Below are 10,201 nucleotides of genomic sequence, written 5' to 3' on the forward strand. Positions count from 1 at the left end.
CTAAGTCAAACTTAACTTGTAAAAAGTTAACACTTGCTTGCCATTGAGCTGAAAATTCACTTTTAGTAATAAATTTGCGCGCGCCGCGAAAAAGTTAATAACCGAAAAAATTAGAATCAATGGTAAAAATAATTAATACCTTAGTAATTGTGTCCCAAGATTAATATTAGCCATCTATTCATGATTTATTTCTTTAAGAATAAATCATAGCCATGAATTATTTTACCACATGGTAAAAGTTACCCCGAACCAAATTTCTGACTAGTATTTTGCAAACGACTTCTAAATATCCTGAATTCTCTTACTTGCCACTCAAGTAACTCACCCTCCCTCTCAGCCTATGGGCCGAGATTATCTCAGCTTCTCACCCCTCTTTGTTATGTTTTTAAACCTGAGTAACTAATTGCGGTTAATTGTGGATAAGCTCGACACGCAAGCGCTGACCAAACTTCCTTGTTTTCCAGCCCCTTCTTCATTAATACCTATCCCTAGACCACGAAAATTTTTAGCCTTTTACACCACAATTAATCCAACTTAGGATTTTAATTTAAGGAATCCTTGATCATAAAATTTATGAAACACTTTATGCATTTTTGCACAAAATGACAGACAGAAAGAGAGTAAATTTGTGCACTCCTCATCCACATTCCAGCCATCATTCCTACTGTTCTTCCATTGTTCTTCAAGGTAGCATTTGTTTTGAAGTACTGAGATGGAGACTGAGAGACTGAGACTCAGTATTATATTTGTTGGCTCAGAGACTGGTACTAAAATTTCTGTCTCTGTTCCCAAAATTTTAGTATTTCAGTACCTCCAAAAAGTGGGGACATAAGGAACTGAAATTTTTAGAAATAGAGACTGAAATTTTAATAACATTTTATACCTAAAATACCCTCATTTCAATTAATTAATTCCAACTTTACCCTTTGTGCAAATTAAATTAGAGTTTCATTCTTGTTTCAATTTGTCTCCGACTTTGCACCAAACAGAATACTGAGACTTATTTCAATCTCTGTCTCTTAGTCTCTATCTTTCAGTCTCAGTATTTCAGTCTCAGTCTCCCCTCCAAATGCTACCCAAGTGTTCTTCAAGAATTCAAACCATACAAATATAATTTCTTGCCCGTTTTCACTAATTCTTACGTTTTTACCAAAATTTCAGCAAGCTAAGCTCTTGCTCATTCTCCATTCTTTTTTTGTTTTTCCAGTAGTGACTATGATGAATTCTTGCCCTCTTCTATGTATAGAAAACTTCTCTTGAAGCCCATATGGAGAACACCTAAAAAGCTAGATAAATTCAAGCTCAAAGTGGTTAATTTCATCACTTTTTGCGACACTTTTTGGCCAAAAAAAATACTGCACTACCACTAGCCGTGTCTCTGCCTTTGTGTGCATAATTTTTTGGTGTGTGAGAGGTCTAAGAACTGAATTAAATAAGAGGTAAGGGTTAGGAATAATAAGAATATATTTGTGCTTGATTCGATATTCATATAAGCCACTTTGTGGTAATTTTGTGCTTGATTTTTAATTCTAAAAATTAAGTGGTGCTTATCTATTTTTAACTTGGAGTTTAAGCTTCAAATCTTAAACATCACTAAAAGTGGATAGAATTGTAAAACTATATTTCTAAAAATTTCAACCCCTGAAAATCTGAAAAGTCACATGCTAAGGAGTAAGAAAAAGTTAGAAAAATAGTTTATGAAATAAGTGGGTAAAAATAAAAAGGGTGTTATGATCATTTTTGGATAAAAAGAGGGTTAAAAATATAACTTAATTTAAAGATGAGTATAATTCTGAACTTAGTGTCATCAGGGGTAAAATAGTAATTATATAAATTACTTGGATCAAAATATAATTAAAATAAAATTTTTGGTCTAAATAAAAGTTTTAGTAAAAATTAGAAGTAAAATAATAAAAAACGGTAACTAAAACAAGTAAATAAATCAATAAAGGATAAAATAGTCCTTTAGGCTCCTAAGGGTAAAATTGACACTAACTAAAATTATTAGGGTTAATTTGGTAAAGTTTTAACGCCAAATAAAATTAAATGAAAAAACTAGAGGACTTAAAAGGTAAAATGATAATTTTGGGCATAAAGTAAATATAAAAATAGTTAATTAACTTAATAAAGGATAAAGAGATATGTTAGGAAGGATATAGAATAAAATGGTTAAATAATAATATTAGTGGTGAAAGCGTCACTAAAAACCTAAAGAAAACGGTAAAAGAAAAATTATGTACAAAAGGGCGAAATTGAAAATATATAAAAGTACCAAGTACAAATAGTAAAATGTGACAAAGGCTGAGAGATTTAAAGAGAAGAGAGCGGGCACAAGTTTTTATAAAAAAAAGGGCAGAAAAGTCCCTTAGAAATAAAATTTATTTGAAAAGTGTTGTGGAAAAAGAAAATTGTAAACCCCAAAGTGCTAAGACATTACCTAGGGAGGAGGAGGATCTGCTTCGACGGAACCAGAACCATGCTAAGAGCTTATTTGGGGAGAAGGAATTTTTGCACCGACGGAACTAGAACCATAAGATGTGGGGATGTTCACTTTATGTTGAAACTTGTTCGCTCAACTGTTAGCATACTATGGCATCAAACTCTGCGACGATTACCAGTTGCCAGAATGTATGTGGCTTTGTCCATTAGGTATGTATGCAGAATGTACGCAGTTGGAAAAATCATATCTAGGACTAGTTCCTAGGTAACGTCGGGTTGCGGGTAGTTAACCGACACATGATCTCATGGTCTGCATAGGACCAGACATGCATCATACTTGGTTGCTGTAGTTCTCTGCTTGTGATTGCTTACTGTTATTCTATTGTATACTTGTCACTCTGCTTGCTTGTATGTTAATCACTGTTATAACCTTGCAAACGCTTAGACTTAGACTGTGGGTCCCTTTAAGTTTTCTATGTAGTACCCTACTGAGAACCTTAGGTTCTCACCCCCTTACTTTACCTCGTTCCATAGATGGAAACCAACATGATCTTCTTTGAGTTTTCCGCATTTGGACAAGCGAGCATCAACATCACGGGTGTGTTCGATGACTCTCCCCTTGCTTCAGCACAATGTTCCCTCAGCTACCAAGATATCCATGAGCAGCAGCAGTAATAGTAGTAGTAGTAGTCTTTGCCCTCGCTCTGTATAGACTTTTAGAGGGCTAGGTACTTTTGTAAATATCTATATAAATAAGTTAGAATGGGTCCCAGACTAGAGTGGCTCTTGTGATTCGGGGCCTGTTAGTATAAATAATGGAGTTTGTAAATATTTTCATGAATAAATAACGACGTAACCCAGTGTGAACTATAATGTACTAAATGAGCCTTCGGACATATATATATAATATTACTATATTTTCTGTGTTTTCTATGCTTCATGTAGATATTATCTGTTTAACTGTTACCTATTTAGTTTATCTATCTAACACGTGATCTCGACTAGCACTATAGGCTCATACGTATATATTTAATATAAGGTCTAGAGCCTCTAAAAAAAGCCATGAAGTAGCGCCTGGCGGCTAGCATTGGTCATGACGTGTTAAAAGTTGGGTCGTTACAAGCGCTGAACGCCATCACTGCAAAGGACGAATTTCCAATACCCATTATTATGAAGATACTAGATGAACTCTTTGGTGCATAATTTTTTTCAAAGATAGACCTACAATCAGACTATCATCAGATCAGAATGAATGAAAGATCGATTCACATGATTGCCTTCCGTACTCATCAAAGCCACCATGAATTTGTAATGATGTCGTTTGGGCCTACTAATGCGCCTTCTACCTTCCAAGCCACAATGAACAAGATTTTCCAGTCATACCTTCAGAAGTTCATTGCTATATTTTTCGATGACATCCTTATCTATTGTATAACATGGAAAGAGCACATATAACACCTAGAGTTAACTCTTACTACTCTAGCCCAACACCAACTTTATGCTAAACTATCTAAGTGTTTGTTCGAACAACGCCAAGTGAATTATTTGGGCCATATTGTGTGTACCGCGGGGGTTAAAATGGACGGACTAACATTGAGGCCATTCAAGTATGGCCGAAACTTGATTCATTGAAACAACTCTAAGGATTCATGGGGTTAACAGGGTACTATAAAAATTTGTTGCTAAGTATGCCCAAATCGCTCACCCCTTCACAGAGTTACTAAAGAAGAATAATTTTAATTGGGGGGCGGAAGCAGACAGAGCCTTTGCTGAACTTAAGGCTGCAATGATGAACACCCTAGTTTTGGCTCTACCCAATTTTACTCAACCATTTATAGTAGAAACTAATGCCTCTCATGTTGGAATTAGTGTTGTTCTATTAAAACAGGGTCACCCATTGGCCTATTTCAGTAAGACGTTGAACCAAAAATTGATGTTATCTTCGGCTTACATTTGGGAGTTGTATGGCATCACCCAAGCAGTTGTAAAATGGCATCATTACCTGTTGGGACGACGGTTTATCATCAAGACTGATCATCAGGGACTTAAAGAGCTCATGTCCCAAGTCGTCTTGGCACCTGACCAGTAGTACTAATTGGCCAAATTACTTGGTTATGATTTTGAAATCGAGTATCGACCTGGAAGATTCAACCAAGTCACTGATTCACTATCATGCCACCCTGATTCTCAGCCCCAACCTAAATTTCATGTGTTGTCCACTGTGCAGTCCACCCTCCTACAATCTATAAAGGATGCTAATAGCCAATGTGATAAGATCTGAGAACTTCGTAAATAGTTACTGAACGGGAAGCTAAGAATGGGGTTCTTTTGTACCAAGATGGTATTTGGGTGCTAGATTTTCAAGGGTTGAAGGAATTGCTATATAGGAGTTTCACTCTTCGGTACGGGATGGTCATGGTAGAATCCTGAAGACCTACAAGTCTTTGAGCGATTTATTTTTCTGACTAGGAATGCGAGTAGATGTACAACGACTAATTGAGAAATGTACTACCTGCCAAATCACTAAATATGTTCCCCCCAAAGCGCAAAGGTTATTGCAACCATTTCCAGTTCCTATAACACCATGGATAGAGATTTCATCAGACTTTACTATACAGTTGCATAAATTCGTAGGGTATAACGCTATCTTAGTGGTGCTGGATAGGTTCAGTAAAGTTAGGCACTTCACATCCCTTAAATCGGGGTTTACAGCTAATGATGTAGCTTGGCTTTTCTCAGCTCTATAGTGAAATTTTATGGGTTTTCCAAGACAATTGTTTCAGACCAAAACCCATTTTTCTCACTAAGCTCCGGTGCCATCTGTTTGAATTCAGTGGAACAAAATTGCACTACAGTACTACCTATCACCCACAAAGTGATGGAGAAACTGAGGTGGTAAATGGATGTCTCGAGCAGTATCTATGCATCTTTACACATTCCTACCTAAAGAGATGGCTGCACTTTTTACATAGGCTGAATTTTGCTATACTTATTCTTACCATTCCTCCATACACATGTCACCGCAGGAGGCACTTTATGGCTTTCCTAAATAGACCTTACCTGGCTATTATCATGGCTCTTCTACTGTGTTAGTAGTGGATTAATTATTTCAAACTCGAGATGCTTTATATTGGGAATTACGGTACACTCTACAACGAGCTCAAGAGAAGATGAAAAAAATAGGTTGATCAACATCGTAGGTCGAAGCAGTTTGTAGTGGAGGATTGAGTTTTATTGAAGGTGAAGCTTTATAGGTAGCGTTCTCTAACATGGGAGGGATACAATAAACTCCAACAATATTACTATTGACCTTTTTCATGTTGCCAAGAGGGTGGAAAAAGTGGCTTACTATGTGCACTTACCTTCATCAAGCGCACTACACCCATCTTTTCATGTATCAGTGTTAAAGCAATTCCAAGGAGCACTACCGGATGACACTGGGGTGTTGCCGAAATCACCTCCATCCCTCTAATCATGACTTGTAGCGATACTTAGTCGTTGCGCCGTTTTAACATCAGCAGGGTCTCGTGTGCAATTGTTGGTCGATTGGAAAGGTGCCACATGCGAAGAGACAACTTGGGAGGATGTTGTTGAGTTGCAAAAGTTGTTTCCTAAACTTGACCTTGAGGACAAAGTCATTGTAGAAGAAGGAATAAATGTTAGCTCACCAAATATCAGCACAAGTGAAAAGAGCCTAATTAATGAGAATGAAGATGGAGAATTAGAGTAGGAAAGTAGAGCTGGGCCTTCGGCAGCTAAGCCCAAGAAGCCAAAAATCAGGAATAAGCTCTAATGGATGGAGAACTACAATGTGGGATGAGAAACACACCACAACAGATCATGACTCCTGCTAGCAGAGCAAAGTTTGTTACATGGAATTGTTATATTCAGAGGAGAGTGGCCATAATGCAGTAGAAAAATTTGTAAAGGATATTTTTCTTGGAGTTAAACCCTGACTCAAATAGGATATTATTCTTCTCCTTTGTTCATCAATTACATAGTTATTTATTTCACTATTCTATTGAATCGTAGATTCTGAAATTCTAGTGCAACACATGATATATGATATTATATACAATAATATCATTTAATTTATGTAACCAAACTTTAATATAGTGAAATAAATTTTTATTGTGTTTGTTTATTTATTTATTTATTTATTTTGGTCATTATCATACTCACACACACGGGGAGAGGGGAAAGGATCGATTCCAAGAATCAAATCAGGGTGTGATTACTCACGAAGCACTGGAAACTGTAAATGCTCTCCTAGCATAGAGCAAGGCGATGGCCAAACAAATAAATTTACTCAAAAGACAAATCAAGCATAATTAAGTTTCATGTGATATGTGTGGAGGAGAATATCCAAGTGAACGGTGTGATTTACACACTGGGGGTCATTCATTTTATGAGCAAGTATACTTCATGGAACATTCCTCAAGGACGGAGCATAATCCCTTTTCAAAAACTTATAATTCTGGTTACATGAATCATCCCAACTTTGGCTAGAGTAACCAAGGGCAAAGAAACTTCAACAATTCATATTAACCAACCAATCATAAAAAATCACCTCTTGAGCTTACGGTGGAGAAACTATCTCAAGCCACTGAGGCCTTCATGCAAGAATCAAGAAAAATTTCTAAAAACCAAGAAGTTTCCATAAGAAATATAGAGGTGCAAGTGGGACAGATGGCCAAGCAACTAGTAGAAAGGGGTATCACTTTCCTTTCTAGCGATACCATACCAAATTCTAGAGAAGAATGTAAGGCCCTCTCCCTGAGAAGTGGGATAGTGATCAATAAAATACTCTCCAAAGAGAACAAGAAGACAATTGAAGACCCTCCAAATGAATAAAGGAAGGAAAATTTAGAAGAAACTCCGACATTAATAGAATTCTAAAAAGACAAAATGAAAATCTATGAATCAAGAATCTCATACCCTTAAAGGCTCAAGAAACAAGATCAAGAGAAAAATTTTTCAAAATTATTAGATGTCTTCAAAAAGTTACAAATCAACATTCTATTCGCTGAGGTCCTTGAACAAATGTCTCTCTATACCAAATTTATGAAAGAACTGTTGACCAAGAAAAGATCCTTTCAAGAAGATGAAAAGGTAATTCTTACAAAGGAATGCAGTGCTATCATTCAAAGAAAACTCCACAAAAACTGAAAGATCTAGGAAGTTTTTAGATTCCTTACATTATTGGAGATATCACCATTGGCAAAACTCTTTGTGATTTAGGAGTTAGCATCAATTTGATGCCCCTATCTATGGTGAAAAGGTTGCGGATTGAGGAGATAAAACCGATCAGAATTTCACTATAATTAGTCGATCAATCAATAAAATTTTCACATGGGATAGTAAAAAATGTATTAGTCAAGGCCAGAAAATTCATCTTTCCTACTGATTTCATAGTCCTTGACATGAAAAAAGATGAGGATGCCTCAATTATCCTAGGAAGACCATTCTTAGCCACCAAACGGACACTTATTGATGTTGAAAGAGGAGAGCTTACACTGAGAATTCATGAAGAACAAATAGTCTTTAATGTCTTTGAAACCATACAATATCCAAGCGAATCAGAAGAAGTAGAGGATTGCATGTCCATTGATTTAGTTGATACCCTAGTCCAAGAAGTTGTGGACGAAGAAATCCTTGAAGACCCTTCATATTCTAAAGTTAAAAAAGAATTGGACAATACATGACTCATAAAAGATGACACTGGGGAAGGTATGAGATACCGCAACCACTAATCTAGGAGATTCAACGTCAAGCTAGTGACGATAAAGAAGCGCTTGTTGGGAGGCAACCCAACCATGTTTAGTATTTTCTTTCTTATTTTGTTTAAGAAGTCTTAGTCATCATCATCATCTTCTTCTTCCCCGTCACCTTCTTCTGTTGCATACATATTTTCATCCTTTCTAATTACGTTTTTTCTAAGAGAAAAAAAACCACGTTATTTAGGTTCTATCTTGTTCTTCATGCATGTATGCTTCTATCCATAGTTTACACCTATTAGCGAGATTTTATAAAAATATCTAAGTTTGGTGTCAACCCCTAAGTTTGGTATTGGTAACACCATAGATAATAAAAGATCGACACAAGAAGCAGTGATGATAACTTAACAGACTCGGGTAAGATTGGAATAAGATAAATCCTTGCTACTGATGGTTAGTTATTTTTTCTCCTTTATTTTTGTCTTTTCTATTTTAATTCTCCTTGTTTTTCTCTCCCTGCATACATAGTATACTCTATCTTTCTTATTCTATCCTTCTTTTCTCATCTCAAACTTAAAAGTTGAATGTTTGTTCCCCCAGTAACTATTTTTATGGAGAGTATCTTGATGAAGGGATTGAAGTAAATTATTAAAAAAAAAATCATGGAGGTGCATAAGAATATGTGGTTGTACTTGAAGAGATCTGAAATGCTTGAGTCTTGAGAAAAACAGAAGATGAATCCCCAAGAGCAAAAATTTAAAGAAATATTATGAGATTTTAATCATCAATTTCTTGGAGCAGTGACAAAAAAATGAAAAGATAAAAAAAATCAAAAGTTCCAAGACTCTAAACACCAATGATTAGGATTCAGTTATGTGGCTATGGTATTTTTGTTCTAACGATAGACTTGGATCAGTAAATCCAAGGGATGCTTTATCACCTGGTAACTTGAGCTAACTGGACTGAGATTATCGATTGAAAGACTGTTTAAAGAGTTGCCTTACGACAAATATTTAGAAGTCTAAATAAGCTCTAGGCATCGATGTCTGAATCAAAACCCTAGTTATGTGCTTGTAGGGTGAATGTGCCAAGGAAAACCCACTAAAAGTGGTCTTACGATAGAACCCTTAGAGTAAAAAATTGCGAAGATTGTTCTGTAAATTCAAATAAAAAATATATGCCTCCAAGTCATACAAATTCAAAAGAAATCTCATAATACAATTCGAATTTTAGTTTTTGAAAACTCCTAATCCTAAGTACGCAAGATTCATGAAGGATAAGAGAAGTCAAATGCAACTACAAATAATTATCATAAACTCCACTTTTTGTTTTCAAATCTTAAAACTTTTCAAATCTCTTTCGTTAAACTAAACTTTGTTTATCTTTCTTTTTGCTTGAAGACAAACAAAGTTTTAAGTTTGGTATTGTGATGATACGTCATTTTAAGCAATTTTTAAATTATTTTTCTTATTCATTTTCTTAAATTTTAATTAAATTTCTTATGTCTTTTAATAGAATTTAATAAATAATCAAATATCTGGAGTTGGAACAGTGCTTTTATGTTTCAAGAATTTTGGACTAAAAAAATAACAAAAATCAAGACTTTTTCACAAGAAAAGTACAAAAGAAATAAAAGCGTAGCCTAAGAAACATAGCCCAAAAAGCGTGGCCCAAGGAAAATGAAGCTACGGCACAAGAGGCACGCCTGCGTGACCTATTCCCATGCAAGCAACGTCCGGTGGAGGTGCTTTATACCCGGTGGCCTAGGCTCCACAACTGGTGGACCTGCTCCTCTGCAAGTGTGCATACATCCTTGGAAGTGGATTTCTTGGTTCTTTTGCTCATTCCTTTACTAATTCATGTCCGAATTAACTATAATTACAACTCTCAACATCAAAGATTCAACAAATTAAGGCCCAAAATTAATTATCCATATCATCAAAAGTTTTAATCACATTCAGAAGAATTGAAGATCTAGAAGATTAGTTATTAATTCTCTCTAAAAGTATGAGAGATTTGGTTGTTAGAGTTTGTAATTAAATTTT

Source organism: Arachis duranensis, chromosome 9, assembly GCF_000817695.3.
Source record: "Arachis duranensis cultivar V14167 chromosome 9, aradu.V14167.gnm2.J7QH, whole genome shotgun sequence".
In the NCBI taxonomy this organism is placed as follows: domain Eukaryota; kingdom Viridiplantae; phylum Streptophyta; class Magnoliopsida; order Fabales; family Fabaceae; genus Arachis; species Arachis duranensis.